Here is a 25,106-nt window from a genome sequence, read left to right as displayed (position 1 = left end):
TCAAAGGATAAGTACTAGTACATAGGCAGAAAACTGCTTTAGTGTTAAATATTATGGAGAATATACAAATATACATGAAATACCACATGGCTCCTTCCTTCAAAAAAATGTGTGTACAATGTCTTTTTATTTACTTACTGAATCCAAATAAAAAATTGAGGTGCTATTATTACCATCCCTTTTTTATAGAGGAGAGAATAAGACATTGTGTAGTATCAAGAAGTAGTAGAAGTAGTTAGTAGTGGTAGTGGTAGCAGGTGCTCTAAGTCCAAACAAGATGTGATGTCGTCTAAAGCCAGTGATCAAAAAAAGCTAGTGGTATTACAAGGAATTTGTTTATCCGTGAATAATTGGACTGAAAAATGAAAGAAATTTTTAAAAGGGTATTTTCGCAAAGGGAATGAGCAGTAGTTCTCAACCTAGTGGATCACAAGCTTTAGATAGGGCTATTTTAAAATACATACATACTGGGGCGCCTGGGTGGCTCAGTCAGTTGAGTGGCCGACTTCGGCTCAGGTCATGATCTCCCGGTCCGTGAGTTCAAGCCCCGCGTCAGGCTCTGTGCTGACAGCTCAGAACCTGGAGCCTGTTTCAGATTCTGTGTCTCCCTCTCTCTCTGACCCTCCCCCGTTCATGCTCTGTCTCTCTCTGTCTCAAAAATAAATAAAACGTTAAAAAAAAGTACTTTTAAAATACATACGTACTAAAATGTAGTGGAATTGGTGTGAATATCTTGAAATTGACAACCAAACGTGTAATTTTATTATTAACTATTGGTGACACTATAATCTAAGGATTTTTTAAAATGGCATGAAACAGTGGACCCAAAATCTGACCAGTATAACAAAAATCAATAGATAAAAGGTGAGAGAGCCTGGAATTATGGAGGCCCATGAGGAGGAGTTTCCAACTGTTTATACTGTTATAAAAGGGGAAGTAATGTTTATGTATGTGTGGAGAGAGAAGAAAGTGATTCTTTGGCAGTCTATAAACAGGAGTACAGAGTTTTAAATGATGTTTAAAGACAATATTTTAAAACATTTTATTTTTTGAAGTGCTTTCACGAACTTTATCAAAAAATCTTCAAATAACGTAAAAGGTGGAGCAAAACAGCCATTTCTTTCCTTGCTAAGTGTAAAAACTAAAGAATATGCAAACCACAGAATTTGCTCAGTCACAAATGTAGCAAGTGACAGCCATCAAAATGCAACCTATGTCTGTTCTCTCTTAATTACGTTTACCCCACTGTACCACACAGTCTTTCAAATGCACGTGTCATTGTTCTCTTTTTCACATCAGGTTATTTTCTAACTTGCAATGTACTTTCTCTGAGGAGGCTTTTGTGAAATTATAAAAAATAATAATCCTAGAATATTTAAGCTTCATGAAAAGTATAAATGTGTTTTATAAATATTGAATGGTAGGTGAGTAGAAGTATTAAAATAGTTACTGACTACGTTACTACCGATAATTAAACATACTTTTTTAAAGAGCTGCTCTTTGAGGATTCTATTTATTTTCAAATCCAGTATCTGGCAATGCCCTCTCTTACTGTGGCCTTTTGTACTGGCTGTTTCACCCCACCCATAAAATCTGTTAGATTCTATTGGCATAAATAAATGGAGGCACTATCCTCAACAACTGAAACCAACAAAGAGCAAAGATGGTGTTAATTGGGAACCAAAGAAAGAAAAACAGTGAGAATGAATGTTGTGAGGATATTTTAAATCCAAGAGAAGAACCGGCTTGATTGATCGTTGGGAATACTCTGTCCATAAGGAAGAGTGGTTCCTAACGAGGATGGATGTATCATCTAAGTGCATACGAAACGGCAGCCGCAAGGAAGAAATTGTGATGCATGTAGAGTGCCTTTTCTTTGAACAGTGCCTGTTATGAGACCACATCTGAAGCCAGTAGAAAGCATTCTCCTATGTATTGTACAATAAGTAAAATGGCATGATGGAAACAAATATCATCAAGCTATAAGAGGCTACAAATTGTGAGTCCTTTGTTTTCCAAACAAAAGAATTTTCCACTGTCCAAATGTCTGACAAGCAGACACTGTATCTTTTACTCAGTTGAGAATTTGTTTCAGCTTCATAATCAAGATGAATTGCTGCAGGATAAGAAAATTATTTTGTAGGAGAATAAAAGACATTTGTAGGGTTGGATATATTAATAACTAATGATTTTAGTTCAGATTTTATTGAAAACAATTGAGGCAGACAAGACAATGAATGTAAGAAAAGCATGATTTGCAACTATTTGCTGGAAGCCTGTAAATAATTGTGCATATTCACTTGTTTTTACTTACCAGTAATTCCAAAGAAAATGTATATATAAATATGTAGCAAAGATTTATTCCCAAAATAAATATTGCACCTAACACTTTGCACAGAGAAAAAAAATTACAGAAGATACAAATACTTTTGTCCATCATGCTACATGAAAGGATAAGAAATTATATTTCATTTCCAAGTAACAATAATACTACCTTATGGTTACATGGTACATTTTCTCTGGGAGCTGGAAAGGTCAACTCCATGCAAGGTAGAGCAGGATTTTATCATTAAAATTAATAACATTTCTGGTGGTGAAAATTCAAAAGTGATAAATAGCATCTGATTTTTGCTGTGTTGGCACAATACAGCCACTGAGAAAAATTTAGAAATTTGTGGCGTCATATTTTCAGATCCATAAATAGATAAAAAGAACCATCTGGAGACTTCTATAAATTTTGCATGTATTTCTCAGGAGTGAAGTTTGAATCCTAAAGGTAAAAAATATGTCAAATATAAAGGGTTCCTCTTCTATTTAAACTATTCACTTAAGATCATTTAAAGCCCTTGCTTGGATTTGGAAATCTGTGAGATTACTAAATAATTTTCTAGAAATACAAAAGACAAAAATATTTACTTCAATATAACATGAAATTCTGACATATTTCATCTGTCATGACATAGTTCATATATAGTTCAATATATTCTCATTGTACTAGTGAAAATAGTTAACTCAAAATTATAGTTTGGTCCCAACCAATAGTTACCTGTGATCACTGGTCTTCTGATCATTGTATCTATTCTTATCTTCCAGAAAGAGACCTTACGATATATTGTTAACAAAGAAGATAAAAGACAAGCTCTATGTGCTTCCTGTAGATGTCACTTACCAGTAATACTTAGCATTGACTACACTATAATTTTAGATGACATTTTAAAATATATAAACATATATTCAAAGGTATTTTATATAACCACCTCTCAGAATTTCAAAGGCAAAATAAGTTTTAGGAGTCATCTAATCCTCCCTAATTTCACAGCCAAGGAAACTGGAGCACAGAGAAATTAAAGTGACTTTGCTTTAGGTTATGCAATATTAGTAGAACTAGTTCAAAAATCTTGGTCTATTGATTTGCTTTGCTTATATTATTCTCAACTGTTGATTTAAGAGTAGATTAAGACTTGTAATTTGCTTATTTGTGTGTACTAAAAGGATGGAAGTATCAAGAGCACTGAAATTTTCAGCATAGAATTTTTAGTTTTAATAATTTCTTAGATGATGGATTTCATTATTTTAATTAGTATTATGCTGCAATTAAAATCACTGTGACCTGAATAAAATGTGAGTGAACTTCAATGAGTAATCTGTATTAATTAATTCATTCAATCACTATATACTAGGTTCCTACTAATTGTAAGGCACTGTTTTAGGCATTCAGAGTACAGGGACAAACAAAAAATAAACCAATTTCATGCAATATTTTAAGAAAAAGTTGACACAAAATAAATATGTTAATTGGTGATCAATTCTTAGGAGAAAAAAAGAATACACTTTGTAAGGAAGTCTAAGAAATGAAATAGAGTTTCATTTAAGTAAGGTGTTCAGAAAAGCCCAAATTGAGGTGTTAAAACTTGATTGGCAAGTGAAGAAGCCAGAAGGAAGAACATTACTGGAGGCAGGAATAGCAGGTGCTGAGATCTTCCATGGGGAGAGTGCCTGGTGTCCTTAAGAAGCAGGGGAAGGTTTAGAGTAGTGGAATATAGGACAGAGTTGCTAGGAAAGGAGATCAGAGCAGGTGTAAGAGAGCCATGGACTGGGGAAGATTGTTAGTTCAAGACATGAACTCTTAGATTTGAAGCCTTACAAGAGCTCTGAGCAGAGAAATGATCTATTCTTTCTTATATTATAACAAGATCACTCTGGTTCCTCTGTTGAAGATCAACTTTAGTGGAACAAGAGTAAAAGCAGGGAGACCAATAGGAGGCCATTGCAATCAAGCAGGCAAAAGATGATGTGGCATTGAAAATTTTACCCCTATTGGGGCGCCTGGGTGGCGCAGTCGGTTAAGCGTCTGACTTCAGCCAGGTCACGATCTCGCGGTCCGTGAGTTCGAGCCCCGCGTCAGGCTCTGGGCTGATGGCTCGGAGCCTGGAGCCTATTTCCGATTCTGTGTCTCCCTCTCTCTCTGCCCCTCCCCCGTTCATGCTCTGTCTCTCTCTGCCCCAAAAATAAATTTTAAAAAGTTGAAAAAAAAATAAAAAAAAAAAAAAAAGAAAATTTTACCCCTAAACTCAGTACTCTGGGAAATCCATCCCCTACACTATAACAGATCAGTCAGGAAACAGACACATCACTCAAATGGGGTAATTTGATATTTTAATAAAGGAATTCCTTCCAAGAGTGTCTCAAGATTTTAAGACATTATCGTTAGTGTAATTCATTGAGGCGAGTAATAATAGAGAAAAAAGTGCTACTGTATGGGTCTAAATAGGCAACGGGAGCAAGATATTACTGGAACCTAAAAAGCATAGCTATATGGAAAGGGCCGCCTAATGGAAGTCACCCTTTCCTAAAGAGGAGTAGTCAGCACATCACCCATGAACACAGAGATACTTTGGGAAATAAATGCCCCTACATCACTCTCCCCTCTCAGGATGGAGAGTAAACTAGAAGCACAAACAGAAGGTAACAACATACTGCCCTAATTCACCCCAAGTATACTTACATACACAGTAAACTGTTAAGAACTTACTATATTTTGTTTAGAGAGAACGCATATGTGCAGAAATTTAAAATACATATATTCATGAAAATAATTCATGAATATGACTAACTCATTAAAGTTGTTAATGTGTTCTTATTCTTGGGCAATGGTGTATAAAGTTTATATATGATGGAATTTATTTTTAATGAAATTATTCTATTCAGTATGTCAGTGGAAAAAATGATGTATGTTTACTCATCTGTATAATACCAAGTCATATATTTAGGAATTATTATTTGGAGTTATTGAACATGTGTTGGGCACTTCAGAGATTTTTCAGAAGATAAAAGCATACTTAATTCATTTGAAGTTCTGCTTATCTTAACCAGTTAGTCTCTCTTCTCTCTTTTCCTGACCTTCATAGCACCCTCAGTTGAAACAGATAATTCAGATGGAGGAAAACCATAGCATTTCTTAAGGCTCAGTAATTTCTCAAGCTGATTCCTACTTTCAGAGTAATTCAGAGTAAATTCAGTACCTCTTATCCCAGTAGAATTCTCAAACATAGAAAAGAACAACACTATAATAAAAGTAAATATTATGTTTTATAGTCCTTTTTATTTTTCAAAGCATTTTCACATGTAAGAACTCAACTGGTAAGGAAAACATGAATAGCAAAAACCACTTACAAACTTAACTACAGCAGTAGAATCTTTGGGTTTTATGGAAAATGGATGTTGTCAGCAGTCCAAACAAAACAAAACAAAACAACCCCCCACATCCCAAAACAATAGTGTAATGTAAGTTCAAATGACTGAAGTTACTCAGAAACCACTGAATGTAGAATTCAGTGAAGATTACAGTGAAAAATTTCATGGGGCAGAAGTCAATCTTTCCACCCCTGCTCTTTCACTTGAACATTCAAATAAACTTCTGCTGTGATTCCTAGGTGTATTTCCAGCTATTAAATAATTGAACTGAACCAGGTGAAGAGGAATGGAGAATGTACTTCACTGATAATTCATCTTCTTTCCCATTTCCTTGACTGAATCAACAAGTAAGCTCCAACCCATTCCACAAGAAATATTTTTTTTTTGATACTTGTTTTTGCTTCTATAAGAAGATATATTCCAGACGCTACTATCATGCATGGTCATTTAGTTTCTTAGATAGTCCACAAAATTGTATTTAATCTATGACTTATTTGAATTACACTATTATGAGAATGATAATTCCTTATTTTGCTCTGGGAAAATACATTACGAGTTCCAACAAGAGAGTTGGGAAACTGATATGTAGTTCTGGGCTGGTAGAATGAAAAGAATATGTGCTTTAAAATTAGATATTTATTTTTTTACAAACGCTTAGATATTTCTCAATATGATATTCTAAACACTTTATAAATATTAACTCATTCACTCCTAATAATGACCCCTGGAAAAGGGTTTATCTTTATCATTCAAATTTCATGAATAAGAATCCTGAAGCACAAGAGGTTAAATAACTAACCAAAAGTCACATAACTTACAAGTGGTGAAGTGAGGATCTTAAATCAGTCTCTACTCCTAATGCGAAGGAAACATATCATACCTAAGAAAATTATAAGGATCCAATGAAATATTTAAGTGCTATCACCCTAATGTGACTGGCACATAGCCAGAACTTAATAAATATTAGCTATTATTAGCTGTTTATATTAAAATTGGTGCCAAACAAAATTAACAACTCAGGAAACAACAGATGTTGGCGAGGATGCAGAGAAAGGGGAACACTTCTGCACTGTTGGTGGGAATGTAAACTGGTGCAGCCACTCTGGAAAACAGTGTGGAGGTTTCTCAAAAAATTAAAAATAGAACTACCCTATGACCCAGCAATTGCACTGCTAGGTATTTATTCAAAGGATACAAAAATGCCAATTTGAAGGGGAACATACACCCCAATGTTTGTAGCAGCACTATTGACAATAGCCAAATTATGGGAAGAACCCAAATGTCCATCGACTGATGAATGGATAAAGATGTGTCATATATATACATACATATATATATATATATATATATATATGTATATACACACACACACAAACACACACACATATATATACACACACACACAAACACACATGCAATGGAATATTACTCAGAGATCAAAAAGAATGTAATCTTGCCATTTGCAACAACATGGATGGATGTACAGTGTATAATGCTAAGTGAAATAAGTCAGTCAGAGAAAGACAAATATCATATGATTTCACACATATGTGGAATTTAAGAAACAAAACAGATGAACATACGGGAAGGGAAGGAAAAATAAGATGAAAACAGAAATGGAGGCAAACCATAAAAGACTCTTAAATACAGAGAACAAACTGAGGGTTACTGGAGGGGATTTGGGTGGGGGAATGGGCTAAATTGGTGATGGGCATTAAGGAGGGAACTTGTTGAGATGAACACTGGGTGTTATATGTAAGTGATGAATCACTGAAGTCTTTTCCTGGAACTATTACTACACTATATGTTAACAAACTTGGATTGAAATCTTTTAAAAAGATAATTTCAAGTATAAATAAGTTTAAACACATATTAATTGTTCAATCACTGTTTAACCCCATTCTCCTTCCAATTCCCTCACATGTAGAAAAGACTACACTAGGGGTGCCTGGGTGGCTCAGTTGGTTAAGCATCCAACTTCAGCTGAGGTCATGATCTCATGGTTTGTGAGTTCCAGCTCCATGTCAGGCTCTGTGCTGACAGCACCAGTCAGCTTCAGATCCTCTGTCTCCCTCCCTCTCCGCCTCCCCCATTTACTCTCTCTCTCTACCTCTCTCTCTCTCTTTTTCGTAAATTAATTAATTAATTAATTAATTTTTTAAAAGACTGCACTGTAGTTTCCCTCAAACTCATGAAAAGGGTAAAGCATTTTGCTCTTTAGTTGACCCAGCACTATGAAGTGGAAAAATCATTCATCTCTTTCCACCCATCGCCCAAGATTAGAAGTGTTTCATATTCCCTCATTTGAGGATCCTCTTTTCCGTTAGGACAAAACTTTAGCCTTCTGTGCTTGGGAAAAAAAAAACGCACCAAGAAATTCACAAACAGCAGCAAGTTGTAACTATGACTCCCTCACATGCAAAGATCACAAAAACTTCAGAAGTTTATCAAACTCCTGGACTACTAAAGACTACATTGTAATCCTCAGTAGTATGGATTCAACAATGTACGTGGAATGGAATATTAGAGGTCATTAAAGTAGTCACAGCATCCACTAGTGTGCATATGAAGCTATTCAATATTATGCATGTGAAGCTATTCAATATAAAGCATATGAAGATATTCAATATAATGAAAGAAGAGAAAAAGACTATGAATAAAAATGCCTTGCTTCTTGACAAAATTGCTCATCTACCTGTGAGACCTTCAACAAGCCAGTCAGTGTAAAGTAAGTCTCAGGTTTTTTTATTTGTAAAACAAAGGCCATGATGCCTTTCTTGCTCATCACAGCATCTATGGGGAATACTATCTACTCTCCCAATGTTCTGGTTTCTTCTCCCAAACAGTGAAATATCCTCAAGTTTCTTCCTTAAAACAAACAAATGATTTAACAAATAAAAAACAACCTTGTCTTACTCTACTTTCTTCTCCAAGAATTACCTGATTTCTCTCCCATTTATTGTCAGATTTACTGAAAGGACTATATAACTGCTAACTATACTTTCTTATCCATCCTTCACTTTCTCACTTACTCACTGCTTCCTCCATTCTGTCTTTGATTCATCCCTTAACAAAATCTGTTTTTATTGTGGTCACTAATAACTTCCAAATTTCAAGTCCAATGGAGATTTTTCATCATTAGTCAGTAGAAGTCAATACATTTGGGCACTCCTTATTCAGAATACTCTTTTTTTTTTGGTACTTTTGATTCAAAATTCAGAGTTCTTTTCTATGCCTCCCTTTTCTCATACTACATACCCTGCAGAGATGATATTGTCCACTACTCTGATTTTAATTTCCTTGCATATAGATTCTTGGGAAATATCCTGGGCCCCAGTGCAGTATCTCTTGCCCTAATGCCCAGCTGACAACAGCTCCTGATGTCTATAGTAAGTGAAACCTATAACCTGTTACCTGATTTGTCAGACTAATGATGCTCTTCCCTACTCTGGCTACACAGGCTACTACGATGCCATGTGGTACATTCAGTGGTCTTCAGACCCCAAAAGGGCACCCCCTCCACAGCCTATGGCATTGTGGATACTGCAGAGACATCACTGCTCCCTTTCCTTCCCCTTCTCTAGGGCTCTTTTACCAACTGGAAATTCTTTGGTGTGAGGTGGCAGGTCAGACCGTTTCCCAGCTATCTGCAGCCTCCTTCTCTGGGGCTTAAAGGAAAACTAGAAAGTCCTGTGGAAAATGAGAAGTCTGCCTTTGCCCTTTCTCAACTGGTTATGCTACTGCCTTACATTCTACCTGGGTAGCCACATGTTGTAAATGACATTCCCTTCAGGGGAACATTGAAATTTTTCTAATATGTAGCTAGAAAAGTGAGAAACAAATATTCTTGTTTTAGAATTCCTGAAAATACATTCGGTGTTTCTATTGCTAGAATTATTATAGTGTGTACTGAGCAGAAGAGAAGGGAAGAACAAAGAGAATGGATTTATCCTGCAATTTCTGTCTTTCCTGAGCCAGCTCCCCTCTGGCAATGGGAATGGCAACTTTCATTTTCATTTTCCTCAGTTTACAATTTACTCTTCCCTTTTCTGGGGCCAATATATCAATATATACATAAATATAGTCAATATATATTCAATAATATTCAATACTATATTAATTTATGTATATAATTATATATCATATTCAATTATACACACACACATAATGGGTTCTATTTCTCTGGAGAACCCTAATACAAGGTTTTATGTCCTTGAGTATCTGTTGATGAATCAAAGGTTAAATGAGATAGTGAAAGTAAGCATGTTTTCTAACTCTAGTTAAGTATAACATGGGGTAATGGGCCAGTATATTGACCAACAGTGGGCTCTGATTGCCCACTTGGCCCACCAGACTACAGTGCAGAATATGAAAGGAAACACTGCTAATATTTTCTACTATACAGAAGGATAGCCAAGTAAAAATTTTATGCATCAATTCATTAAGTCTCCAAAGACCATTTAATTTTAATGACTTTTATTGCGTAAGTCTGCAGTATAACATGATACGACTTCTGATCATGTCTTTCTGTGGGATTCTGGAATTTGTGTTAAAGATCACTGAAAGTTTAGAAATGACATCTCTAAAATTAAAGTTTAGTGGCTATGGCCATGTTTATTTGCCAAAGGCAAGGTTGGTGATGTAAATATATGATCTATTTCAGCTGGTTATGCAGCATCCTAATAAATGCACTGACTCATGCTGTGATTTTAGTCACTTGAGATGAGCTGTTTGGATTAAACCCTTTTCCCCCTGACTCAAAATAATTTTTTTGTCTTATCTTTACTACCTTCTGCAAATTTATGTAGACAGGCTGTGCAAATGGTGGAAGGAGGATAAAGAAACCTCTTTTGCTTTGAAAATTTGCATTTTGATTTGTGCGGTGTTAAAGTTGTTCAGAGGTGGTTAAAACTGGAAAAGAACCTGAGCAAAAATGGAAACAGCTGGGGGTATACAGCTAAGTGTTTTCCCGATAAATATCCATTGGAATTATTCAGGGAGAAAGAAGGCAAACAACAACAACAACAACAAAAAGATTTAGAAGTTTGATATTCCAAAGGGCACTAGAAATCGCTTAAAACAGAATTCTTTCATGCTAAAAGTAGAGAATACAAAAGTGTTAAGAAGGCAATTATCACCTGTAACCTAAATATCAATTAACTCTAGATGGAAACTAATGGATTCATAAATTCTGAAAGTGAATTATCGCTTCCTCAAGGAAGAAACACAGCATATTCATCCATTCATTCAGACATTATTTATTAATAATCTAATGTGACAGGCAGTTGGGTTTCAGTCACAAAATATGAGAAATTGGTGAGACACAAACAAGCAATGAAACACATGGATAAACAAGATACCCAAAGGCTATAGGAGGTAATGTAGGAGAAATAAGCAGATGTTTAGATAGGGAAAACAGAAGTTCAAAGTGGGAAATCTTCCAGACAGGATAGTCAGGAAACACCTCTCTCAGTTTGTGACATTTCATCTGAGATCTAAAGAATAAGAAGAATCATAAGAAAATTGCTCAGGCAGAGCTGAGAGTGGATACAAAGACTCTAAAGTTAGAAATCTCCATGTCTCCAAAGAAGACAAAGAACACCTCAGCTGAAGAAAAAGCGAGGGGAAACATGAAGGGTAGAAACCCAGACAGGAGTCAAATCACTCAGCATCTTATAGACCAGGATAAGGAGTTTTTCAATTGCATCCTAGCACAACAGAAAGCTATTGAGAGGTTTTAAATGGACAAGTGTTATGATCATGAATGATCTTTCAAAAAGATTTGTTTTGTGGGAAAATAAAAGGAAGAAATAGAAAAACACTCATTAATTAGAAGACTTCTAGGAATAGAGATGGGTAGGGGTTGGACTAGGGAGAGGCAGGACAAAGAATGTATTGTATAGACATGTATTTTGGAAGAAGAACTAAAAAAATGTGTATTTTGAGCACATATAACTTAAAAAGAAAGGAATTAAGAATGATTTTTGTCTACAGCAAGTGATGGTGCCAGTATAAAAAATGGAAGATATCTGGTAGGTGGAGAGGGAAATCAGCTGATCTATTTTTTTGTGCTGTTTTTTTTTTTTTTTTTATTAGAGGTCTTTCACTCATCTTTAAAATATCACAAATAGGTCTTAGGAATCATCCAGCATTTTTCTGTTTCCATATTGGACAACTTTTAAACCTTATTCATTACCCTGCTAAATAAACTTTTCCTTTTTCAGAGATATAGTGACCATCCAAATTTTTTCTAACAGTCGTGTTTTTAACTGTTGTGTCTTGCTGAATCAAAGCAGCTGAATTTGATACAAGTTTAATGTCATTTTCTTTAAGAATAATTCATCTGTCTGGACTTGAAATACTGAATAAGCAATGCCCCACATCATCTGAACCCTGTGAGTATATTTTTCAACCAAGAAACATTTAATTTCAATGAGAGATCCATTCTAAATAACAAGGTTGATGGGAGGTGGCACAAATCTCATCCTGTAAAAGAAGCCACTGTGATCCCCTTGATCATGTTGTATATGACTACAGATAATGTGAACAGTCATCAGGGCCTTTCTATTTCCCCACTGTTTGTCAAAGTGTAGTCTCTTTTCATTCCAAGGAGACTGAATTCTACATTGATGTGATGGAAGTCCCTCCACAGAGTTCCTCCCAGGTCCTTGAAAATAATCGTGCATCCTTTCAAAGTGATGTTACATTTTCTGGAATGTCAACAGTCTGATTGCTGAGAATGTTCTTCATCTCACAGTAGATGTGGCAAAAAGCTCAAATGATCTGTTTTGAATGTATTATATTTTAATTGCCCCCAGGGATGATGTCAGAAAAACAGCTGAATATATGTGACTAAAGCTCAGAGAAGAGATCTGGACTGAAGATAGAATCTGGGAGTCATCAGCATATAGGTAAATATTAATTACAGTCATGGAACTAGTTAAGATCATTATTTGGCAGCTGTTAGAGACCAAAGCTAACTAACATGTGTGGAGGAAACCTAAAAAGTCTTGTAACGTTAAACCTGAAATCTGAAACCTGAAACCATTTTGCTGAAGAAATTATCAGAGAGGAGTGATCTACACTCAATTTGGGTATTATTTCCTGATTCATCTATACCTCAAATTCACTCTATTTAGCTATTCTACTCTATTCATTCTATTTAGTTATACAAGGCCTCTTGCATTATTCAAAGAAGCTCCTATAATTCTATCACTTTTATTATTTTTTTAGCTTATTTATTTTTGAGAGAGAGAGAGAGCAGGAGAGGGTCAGAGAGAGAGGGAGAGAGAATCCCAAGCAGACTCCACAGTGTCAGCACAGACCCTGATGTGGGGCTTGACTCACAAACTAAGATATCAGGACCTGAGCCAAAATCAAGAGTCAGATGCTTAACCAACTGAGCCACCCAGGTGTCCCATCTATCACGTTTATATACTATTTTCAAAGAATGAATTAGCACGTTAAAGAGATTGGTGATTTACATTAAGACTTCATTGGAACACTTAAATTTACAAATGACAAAGAGCAGGCTAATGAATGTGTTGACAAAGGTAAGGCTCAGGTGATCAATGACAGAAACAACTATCATAAAAACTCAGTAGTCCAGAGTGATGACCTGGAACATTAGAAAGAAATGAAATTAGTTGATATGAAAAGTTACATATTGCAGTTGAAATAATTACTCAGGTAGAAGATAGAGGAAACTTAACTCTGTAATCACTTTTATTTAAAAAAATAAAAGTTAAACTTCAATTAACTATGTGAATGCAGGTACTTAAAATGAAAATTTAAGCTGTGTGGTTATCAGTTCAAAATCAGACCTGAAGTGTAATCCAGGCCACCACCTTGCAGTCCTATGACTTTGGAGCCTATTTTTTTTTCCTTCTCAGAGAGAGAGTACATGCATGAATGGGGGGCAGGGCAGAGGGAGAAGGAGAGAAAGAGAGAAGCGAAAAGCAGAAAAGAAAGCAATCAGAAGAGAATGCACCAAGCTGCTATGATCTGACCTCTTCACTTATTTGTATCTGTACCTATACACTCTGATTTCCCTTCTGTTACTTTGAATGAACAACCTATGCTTTCAGTGAAGGACATCCCTTCCACGTACACCTGCTCAAACACATCACTCCAGAAAATTTTTTCTTTCTCTTGGATATTATTATTTTCCCTCTTGACTAAATTATCCCCCTCCCAAAATATACACGATGTGCTATTTCTCCAATCTTGATAAAATGGGGAAAAAAGCAATACTAGGAATTTATCCGAAGGATACAAAAATACTAATTTGAAGGGGCACCTGCACCCTAACATTTATAGCAGCACTATTGACAACAGCCAAAGTATGGAAAGAGCCCACATGTCCATCCACTGATGAATGGATAAAGAAGATGTGGTATTTGGGGCGCCTGTGTGGCTGAGTTGGTTGGGTGTCCGATTTCAGCTCAGGTCATGATCTCACAGTTCATGAGTTTGAGCCCTGCATCAGGCTCTGTGCTGACAGCTCAGAACCTGGAGCCTGCTCCAGATTCTGTGTCTCCCTCTCTCTCTGCTCTTCCCTGCTTATGCTCTCTCTCTCTCTCTCTCTCTCTCTCTCTCTCAAAATAAATAAACATTAAAAAAAAAAGATGTGGTGTATATATATGCAATGGAACATTACTTGGTGAAGACAAAGAATGAAATCTTGCCATTTGCAACAATGTGGTTGGAACTGGAGGCTATTATGCTAAGTAAATCTGTCAAAGAAAGACATTGATATCAATCATATGTGGAATTTGAGAAACTCAACAGATGAACTTAGGGGAAGGGAAGAAAAAATAAGATAAAAACAGACAGGGAGGCAATCCTGTACTTAAGACTGTCTTAAGTACAGAGAACAAACTGAGAGTTGCTGGAGGGGGTTGGAGGTGTTAAATGGGTGGCAGGCATTAAGGAGGGCACTTGGGATGAGCACTGGTTGTCATATGTAAGAGATGAATCACTGAGTTCTCCCGAAGCCAAGACTACATTGTATGTTAAAGTGGGGGGGGGGGGAAGCAATCCCGCAATACTACATACTTCAGCTACTTAGATTGCTCTCCCTTAGAGGAAAACTTCTATACAGTTCCTTTATAAGCTGCTCTTAGCTCCCTTTCCCCCATTCTCTCCTTAATGCAGTCCAATCAGTATTTCATCCCATATGCCACCAAAACATCCCTCAAGGTTATCACTATCTCCACATTGTTCGAAGCCAATAAATTCTCCATCCTCAGCTTATCTGAAAGACCAGCAGTATTAATATGGCTGATGATGGCCTCCTTGATATATTCTCTTCACTGATCATCAAGGATTTCACGTGTTCTTTCCCCATTTTACTAGCTGCTCCTTCTCATCCCACTTTTAGTTTTATAATACCTACATGACCTCCTTACAAACTGGAAAGGCCCAAGCCTCAGTTCTAAGTTTAAAACTTCTTCTATACCAGTATTCTCCTATGATCTCATCCATGAATTTTGTTAGCTGAAAATTTACAAATTTATATCACCAGCTCAGATCTCTCTGCTAAACTGTAGATGTGTGGCTGCCTACTAAAAGGGATACCTATTGTGAGGTGTTAGCAATCTCAAAGACTAAACTCATGACCTATACCCCCAACCCTCCAAACCTGTCCTTCCCACAATCTTTCTAAAAGCAGTAAATAAACCAACACCCTGTCCTTCCCATTGCCCAGGCCAAAAATATGAAAACTAAAAAGTCATTCAGGAGTACTATTTTTTCCTCTTATACCTCTTCTCTGTCAGCACATTCTTTTGTTTTTACCTTCAAAATATATGCAGTATCTGGATATTTCTCATTATCTCTGCTACTTCTGTCTTGATACAAGCCACTATTATCATTTACTTGGATTATTGCAATAACCTTCTAATTCAGAAGTGTGCACTGTTCTCTGTAAAGCATTGAATAGAAAGTATTTTAGGTACTGCAGGCCATTAGGCCCCATTGTAACTATGTAACTCTACCATAATGTGAAAGAAGCCATCAACAATATGCAATTGAATAAATGTGGCTGTGTATCAATATTTGAAATAAAAATCATAGCCCATGATGTGTTTACTTAAAACTGCTTGCGGGAGTGCCCGAGTAGCTCAGTCAATTACGTGTCCAAGTCTTGATTTAGGCTCAGGTCATGATCTATCTCATGGTTTGTGAGAATGAGCCCCATGCAAAATGATTCTCTCTGTCTTCCCCTCCCCCCTCAATCTACTCCTTCCCCATGCACTCCCCCTCTCTCTCAAAATAAACTTTAAAACAAAACAAAAAATAACTCCTTGTGTGCCCCATTTCATTCATAGCAAAAGCCAGAAATTCTTATTGCACACTGAGTTTTTAAATAATATGTTTCCCCAGTTTTGCTCACTATGATCCAGCCACATTGCTTTTTCTGCTGATCTTTGAAACGACAACACATATGAGGGCATCTGTCTTTTCTGATCCCCCTGTTGAGAGAACTTTCTAGAACTCACACAACTGGAGAACTCACTCTTCACCTTCCTCAGTCCGTGGTCAGATGTCACATTTTCAGTAAAGCCTTTCCTCTCTAAGAAATTACAATCCCTTTCCTCCCAACATGCTCCATTCTCTTTTCCTGCTTAATTTTTTTCCGTAGAAATTTTTACCACCACCAGCTGGTGTGCTAAAAAGTTTAATTGTCTTATTTACCTGCCCCACCTCAGAATATATTCCCTTAGAATAATGGGATATACTTGATGATAATTTTGTTTTAATTGTTCCTTACTTTATCCCTAGAGTCTAGAAAAGTTTCTGCTACAGGGTTGAAAACTAATAAGTAAGCATTTGTTGAATGCAGCACTGTAGACAAACATGGGAAGGGAGAGAGAGGGTTAGTGGCCTACGTCTACAGAAGAGAAATTATTGTATCACATGATAGAAGTTATTGAAGGCTTTTAGTGTAATTTGCCAACTTTTGTCTCTAAATTTTTTACATGAAGTTTTGATGCTGTTTTTGCTCCTCTGTCTCTATGAGGGTTAATTTTTTGGTGTCGACTTTATTAGATTAAGGGGTGCACAGATAGCTGGTAAAACATTGTTTCTGGGTGTTTCTGTGAGGGAGATTCCTGAAGAGAGTAACATTTGAATGGGTGAACTGAGTAAAGCAGATTGCCCTCCCTAATGTAGGCAGGCATCATCCAATCTGTGGAGGGCCAACATGGGACAAAAAAGTGGAAGAAGGATGAATTTGCTCTGTCTTCAGTTGCTCTAGAACATCAATCTCCTCTTGCCTTCAGACACCAGAGTTCCTGCTTCTTAGGCTTTATACTCAGACCTAATCCCACCAGTGGCTTTTCTGGTTCTTCAGCTTGAAGACAGCACATTCTGGGACTTTTTGGCCTCCTTAACTACATAAGCCAATTTCTATAATAATTCTCTTCTCTTCTCTTCTCTCTCTCTCTCTCTGTTCATATTTCTATCTACTATTAATTCTGCTTCTCTGGAGAACCTTGATGAATACAGTCTCCAAAATGAAAGTGACTATCTTTTTTTTTTTTAATTTTTTTAATGTTTATTTATATTTGAGAGGGAGAACAGAGCACAAGCAGCAGAGGGGCAGAGAAAAGAGACAGAATATGAAGTAGGCTTCATGCTCCAAGCTGTCAACACAGAGCCTGACACGTGGTTCAAATCCACAAACCATGAGATCATGACCTGAGCCGAAGTTGGACACTTAATCGACTGAGCCACCCAGGTGCCCCCAAAGTGACTATTTCTTTAACAAGCTTTCAGTATTACCCAACAGAACCACATGCACATAGTCATATGTATAGCATTTTCAGTTCACATATTAATCTCCTATTTTCTCCTATTATGCTCACAAATGAAATACATAGGTGAAATGTTTTACTTAAGATCAAAGAACTTCAGTGACTTCTTTAAAGCATTCTATGAACTTATCCCTCTAAACTCTAAACATTATTTTGATCGTTGGCTACTCTCACTAGATCATCATACTACTGAGCATGCTAACTAATTTAGCTAGTATTTTGGAACTAATTTAACTGGTAATGCCCCAAATATCACAGTTTCAGGTACAAAAAAAAAAAAAAAAAAAGTACTGAATGAATGAAAGATTAGCAGTGCTAGAATCAGGGCTTGGGCTTTCTTACTTCATGTAGGGTCTTCACTACAGCATGCTTCCTTTATAGTGACTTCACAAATACTTGTCAAAGAGGTAGAAGGATCCCTGGACTGTGGGTACAAAAAAGAAACAAAAGCCTTACATACAACTACTGTCATTCTAACTGGACAATAGATAATTTATGAAATGAAAAGACTAATAAAAGCAAACCACAAAATGAGTTCCACAAGGTTATTTTGAAAACAGATACAGTAAAAAATTAGTCACTGGCTGTGTCTAAAAAAAACATGGACAGAAGAAGGAAGAACTAGTAGATAAATCCCTCCCATGAGTCTATGACCGTGCTAGGCTTTGATTCTTGAACCACTGGAATCAATACCACACAGAGTTTGTGAACAGATACCATCCCAATTTCTGAATCTCTGGAGCTAACTCCAGAACCTAAATTTTTAACTATTTCCCAGATTCTTATTTACAATCAGAGCCTTGCTACTCAATGTGCTCTGGAATAGACAGCAAGGACATCACTTGCGAATGTGCTAGTCATGACGCACAGTCTCAGGTCTCTCCTCAAACCTACTGAATCAGAGTCTGCATTATAACAAGATTCCCAGGTGATTGGAATGCAAATTAAAGTTTAAGAAGCACTGCTCTTGAGAGTATCTTCCTATAAGCAATGAAACATAAAGGAACTATTATTTCCCCTATTAGATAGCCTTTCTTTACACTTTCCCTTAATCACCCTCCAATGTTACTTTAAAGCCCTACATGGAAAATGAGCCATTAATTTACATAAGATGGAATTATGTAATACATAAAAACAGAATGTTAGAAGAGGTAAGGACCTTGGAAAGTATCCTTTTGAACTCCTTCATTTTACAGATACAGAAAAATCAGCCCAGAGAGGTCATTTGGGTTCACAAAGATAACTGATAACTGATGGCTAAGCCAAGAACATATGTCAGGCCCCCTAATTCTGCTATTCTGTCTACTTTAATCATACACTACTTCCTTCCAAAAGAGTTTTACCCACAATTGGGATTTTACTAAAAATTTGGCATTTAACATATAGCATTTTTTTTTTTCAAAACAAAGTCAAATAGTTAGCATGGAAGAAATCCATTGTGTTAGTCACATGCGATCTCATCATTCTTTCTAAAAAAGGACTAATTACAAAAATGGGCTAGACTCCTCTGTAATCATGAAGATTATTTTTTAATCTAATTCATTTTTCAGGATAATTACTCAAAATCAATCACTGTCGGTTTATAACAATAATCAGACAGGAGTTAGAAAATATTGGTAATATTGCAGGGTTCAATTTCTTCCCAAGATACAAAGATCAAATCAATCCAGCAACTGGCAATTGCATTAACAACTATTTCTAAATGGAGTTTAGCTGCCTCATTTTACATTCCAGGCCCTTTGGTCTCCAATGTTCAATTTTTTTGTGTGGAAAAATATATGCACAGTGGATATAATATGGTATTTTAGAACCAATTACAGCCCCTTTCAGCTTCCAAAAAGAGGCTTTCTTAGCACAAGCAAATGTCTTTCTTGTTTCTTTCTTTGCATTCTATCTAGTCAAAAAGGAATGACAAGTAACTCAGTCTTGAATGATTCTCTTTTGAGTTGTAAAAGAGGTAAATAAGAAAGGAATGTGCCAGTAAAGCAATAATACAGTCAATATACATGTTAATGGTGATGCATTCATACAGGGTTTGTTTCTCAAATAAACAACTTAAGCTAGTCTGCATTTTCATCCTAACATGTGTGAAATCATGTAGCACAGTGCCAAACCCAGGGGTTCTAAATACATATTACTGTGGTTTTTATAACCCCCAAACCATAGTATAAGCATTGCCCCCATGTTTAAAGTCAGATTTTTTTAAAAGTCCACCTAACTTCTGCAGAAGGGAAAGCATTAGATAACTCAAAATGTAAGTGTTTTTACTTAGAAATTGTGGAATCAAGTCAGTCAGGACACAATTTTAAGAGAGGAACCCAATTGAGTGGATTCAGATTGTAGAGTGGAGAAAAAAACTGCTGACTCATTGTCCATCTGACACTGTTTTTCTGGCCAAATGCTTCATTATATAAAGATTTCTTCTTTGGTATGGCTACTTGCTCTTAAAATTGCTGTATCTCAGTGCTCACAGTGACCTCAAATGTCTCAGGGAACAATGCAAGTACAGTGGGTTACCAAGTATTTACAAGAGACAGATGACTCAGTTGGTCTAAAATGGTTCTAGAGGAATCAATCTTGAGGCAGCATTAGATATCCATTTGATAAATATTTTAGCCTAACCTAAGCTTCAGTTTCTTCTCTAAACTGGGGATACAAATATATACTTTAGAAGGTTCCTGAAAGGGATTAATGTTATGCCGCAGGAAATCAGGTGCCCAACTGAAGTTAGACACCCAGCACTACTGATTTCCTTTATCCTTTTCACATGGTGGTCTCATGACTTCCTGTGTGTCTTCCTAAAAACAGTAAAAACTACAGAATTTGGCAAAATCCATTCAGTTGGATTTAATTTACATATCCAAGAGCAGACCAGCCTGTAATGGTCCTTTGGTAGTTGGCAATCAGGAGGATAGTACCTTTTGATTACTTGATCATATTACATCACCTCTATGTGTGCTAATATGTTTGGAATTCAGGCTAAAGGATACCACAAGAAATTTGATTTTAGGAGTCTCAACTGTAAAGTAAATGATGACCAGAGCTTATATTTTGACTAGGGAATTTTCATGTGAAAGCAATTACCAATTGCTTTGTCAATGGAAAATATCAGGATTAGAAGTGCAAACTACTCGTAACTCCTCAGTGGTCACCAATAGTCTCAAATCAAAACCTGGTAAAAGTAGGTAAATAAAAAAAAAAAAATTCTCCAAGACTGCAATCAGCCATTTTTTTCAATTTCATCCACCCATATTTCACTTAATTGAGCCAGGAGGATACAATATTCAATTGAGGGCAATATAGGCTTTAAAATAATGACTCAGTCCAAAATTCATAACGGGAAATTTTGTTGCCTACAAAAATAGTGAAACGTATTATTAAGATCTTTGGGAGTATGTTCTTAGGCTGTGTAAGCACCATGAATTTAATTCAGGGAAACAATTTTCTTTTGCTAGACTTTTCTCTGCTGCTGAATGAGTTTCATTAGGATGTACTTGAATTTTTAGTATACCACACAAACCAAAGCATATAGTGTAGAATTAGGAATGGGTTTAAAAAAAACGTAACGATAGTCAAGTGAATTTAGTATGCATGCCTGCACTGCATTGGACACTTAGAAGCTTGAAAAATTAGCCATACCATAAATAGTGGTTTGATTGTACTGAGTTTCCACATGAAGAGAAAATGATCTAATTCATACTGAGAGTGAAAAAACAAAAACAAAACAAACAAACAAAAATCAATGTCATGGAAGAGAGAACTTTTGGAAGATGAGAATTGTATTAGTTTTTTAGGGCTGCCATAACAAAATATCACAGACTGGGTGGTTTAAACAATAGAAATTTATTTCTCACAGTTTTGAAAGCTGGAAATCCAAGCTCAAGGTGTCAGCAAATTTACTTTCTCCTGAGAACACTTCCTTGGCTTGCCCATGAGGAATCTTCTTGGTGTGTCCTCACATCATCTTTTCTCTATATGCATGCTCCTAGTTCCTTTCTCTTCTTCAGGATACTAGACATATTGGAATAAGGCCATACCTTACTGCACTTATTATTTTAACTTAATCACCTTTTTGGAGATCCTATCTCCAAATACAGTTACATGGATTAGGGCTACCCATATAACCTCATTTAACCTTAATTACCTCTTAAAAGTTTTTATCTTCAATTATGGTTACAATCTGTGGTACAGAGGGTTGAAATTTCAACATATGAATTTAGGGGAGTGCATAATTCAGCGCTGGCATGTGGCCAGGAACTGGTTCTTGCTATAATTTTACTGCTATAAAACTGACTCCCTTTTATGAACACAGTCACTTATAAAATTCTTGGGTGTTTTGTTACATATCTGTCATTCTATCATTCTTGCAGTTCTTTAGGTTGGTTATTGACAGGCATAATATATTATATTTTTTTTGGACCTTGTTATTCTAACACTTTTTTATAAAAATCTTTTACTTGTAACAGAGTTAATAGCTGAGCATAAGATTAAACAATACATTTGGTATCCAAGTTTCCTTTAAACTTTTCATTGGAGGGGCACCTGGGTGGCTCAGTCAGTTGGGCATCTGACTTCAGTTCAGGTCATGAATTCAGGATTTGTGGGTTTGAGCCCTGTGTCGGGCTCTGTGCTGACAGCTCAGAGCCTAGAGCCTGCTTCGGATTTTGTCTCCCTCTCTTTTCTTTTCCTTTCCCACTTGCACTCGCTCTCTCTCTCTCTCAAAATAAAAGATCTTAAAAAATTTTAATAAAAAAAAGAAAGAAATAAAGAACTTCTCCAGCATTTGCTGTCTCCAGAGGAAGATTAATCTGAATATTAGATATAGGGAAAACTCCTGAAAATATTTGCATTATCTTGACTGAGCAGAGCCATAAAATTAATATCATATGGACTCACGATATGTCTCTAATCATCTATATGATACACATGTTCAGCCACTATGTCTATGATTTTGTCTTATAGCAGATTAGGATGTGACAAGACAAGATGTGTCCTTCTGGGTTTCTCTTCATGCAAATTGGGTTTCCATTTTCTTAAAGACAAGAAGGGAGTTCCTTTGAATTTCCAAGCCACACTGCAAAACTTGTACTTCAACTCTACTATATTTTACCATACACTTTACTTTTAATCTCTATTTCATTCTTTTCCTAATAAAAATATTTACTCCTGAAAATTTTTATTGCAAGAAAAAGTCGCATTCTAGGAATAGATTGAACAACAGCAAAGGTTAAGTTTAGGTTTTATATGGAAAGATTTATAATCTTATCACAAATATTTCAAGACAAACAATTCACACCAAGTATGACTTTATAAACATCTATTTTTTTTAATTTTTTTTTCCCCAGGGATCAGGGATTTTTTGAAGGGTAAGAGAATTCATTTTATTGTCTTACTTGCAAGTGGTTATTTGTTTGGAAGCAATAGAAACCGACAGAAAAAATATTTGTAGGATACTATGCAGTTTACAGGATTGAAGAAAGAGTTTAGCATTCAGTTCTAAGAAAGAATAGATATCAGGAAGGTTCTGGCAAGCTTAATCTCCTAGAAATTGAGTGCACAGAGAATAGAAATGCTACTAAAATTGGAATTTATTAGAGATTATCAGATAATATTAAGATATTGCAAAGATTTATGGCAGAAGAATGAGAAAATAAACAACCCTTAACTAAAATGCTATAAAATAATCTATAGTTTACATCACTGGAAGTACAAGATAAAGAGAAAAGATTTATCATGTAGAAATTGTGCTAAAAATAAGCACAGATCACTAAGATGGCTCAGTGTTCTAAGATTTTCTTCTAACTTTCAAATCATACTGAGTAGAAATAAAGCTTTGAAAAAGTAGCTAAAATGGCTAAATCAGAGCTCTATCAGTATTTTTAAGAAATATATTTTTAAAAATAATAAACCACACAACAAATAAGTCAAAATACAAGAAACAACATTATTCTTGGCTTGGTTTATGCCATTAAGAACCTGAACCTTATTCTTTATAAAGCAAAAGATGTTGACTCAGCCAACATTAATCTATTAATGTAGGAACACTGAAGTTAGCTAATTATTCAAGTCCATCAACAAACTCTTCCCGATTTTATTATATTTAACATTTATATGATATTATCTAACTCAATATCATATAAAAGATATTACAAAGAACATATTGTATTTGAAAGAAAAAGTACATAATAGGTGACTCTGAGGAGAAAAATAGAAAGATGGAATAAACGAGCCAAAATAATTTAAAAATGTAATTGAAGAACATTTCTGAAGCTAAAGAGTTGAACTTAGGGGCTTAAAAGTAAAAGTTAAAACAAATCATATAATATATGTTTTAAAAATATTTTCTTTAGCTTCTTCTATAATAATACTCAACTTCAGAATACAATGTAATAATACCTAAAATATTCTGAGAGAAAGGACTGTAGCATAAGAAATTTATATGTAAGCAATCTGTCTTTCAAAAATATAGTAACAAATATGCATTCTCTAGCAAGCTTGGATACTGAGACTACAGCATATATGAAAATTATATTAGATGATAACCTACATTAGACCAACATATTAATTAAACTGAAAAATCCTAAAATAGAGATACTGTGGTGAATAGATTTTGGATATATGTAACTATAAAGCTAGTACTCAATAAAGGAGATAATTAAGTTTTCATAACTGCAAATAAGTAGCAGGTACCTTGACAATTTAAAAATAAAAGTAAAATTTAAAATATTTAGAGAGATGAAGGAAAAAGAAAAAGAAGTGAGATAATTTCCTTATCATATTTGTCAAGACTTCAATATAGCCTAAAATTGAAATATACTATTACAAGAAACATATATAATGAACTCATAACCTTAAGGGTCTTCATAATATTTCTTTTATAATTGGAGAAATTTCTTTAGATGTTTATGTCATTTATTATAAGGAAATTTAACAACTGTTTCAGTTTGACCTTATATTCCTTTGTAAAGTATATTTTATTTAATGGTTTATATTAAAATCATATATAATGTTTTTAAAATTAATTCTATCTATATGCCTTTATATTTTTATAGATATTTTATAGAAATAACCAATGTTTCTAAATTGTTAACAAATGACAATATCTCAGATACTTACTGTGTTTGTTTGTTTGTTTGTTTTTTCTTTCTCCATTGCATTTTTTGGACTACCTTGAATTTTTCACCCTGCTGTATATAATCTCAACAGAAGAGAAGATCCATCATTCCTTAAAAAAAGTGTACTCTGTATGATAATATATAGAGAGATGGAATATTTAAAATATTAACTCATAACAATATAACCTGGAGGGAATAATTGTAACTATTTTGGAGCTGACATGAAGATTAATGGTAACAACTTAGAACTGTTTTGAGCACATAGTAAGAATGCAGTATTCATTAACTTTTCCTTCAACTAATCACATTTATACTAGTAGAGTTGTGATTTTTACTTAAACAAGAATTTGATAAATTATAATTTGCAAATACTGCTATTGTATGTTTCTTTTTTCTCTTGGAAAATGGAAATAACAGTAACTACTGAATCATTATTATGAGGTTTAAAGGAAATCATTACTTAAATACAGATGCTGGG

The 25,106-nt window shown here is 35.2% G+C and overlaps 1 pseudogene; it reads right to left on the bottom strand.

Moving 5' to 3' along the window:
• Positions 1-11,830: 11,830 nt before the first annotated feature.
• LOC125929943 (60S ribosomal protein L9-like) lies at positions 11,831-12,444 on the bottom strand (annotated as a pseudogene).
• Between the last annotated feature and the right edge of the window lie 12,662 nt (positions 12,445-25,106).

This window comes from Panthera uncia, chromosome A2 (assembly GCF_023721935.1).
Source record: "Panthera uncia isolate 11264 chromosome A2, Puncia_PCG_1.0, whole genome shotgun sequence".
In the NCBI taxonomy this organism is placed as follows: Eukaryota; Metazoa; Chordata; class Mammalia; order Carnivora; family Felidae; genus Panthera; species Panthera uncia.
This window is presented reverse-complemented; position numbering and strand designations above follow the sequence as displayed.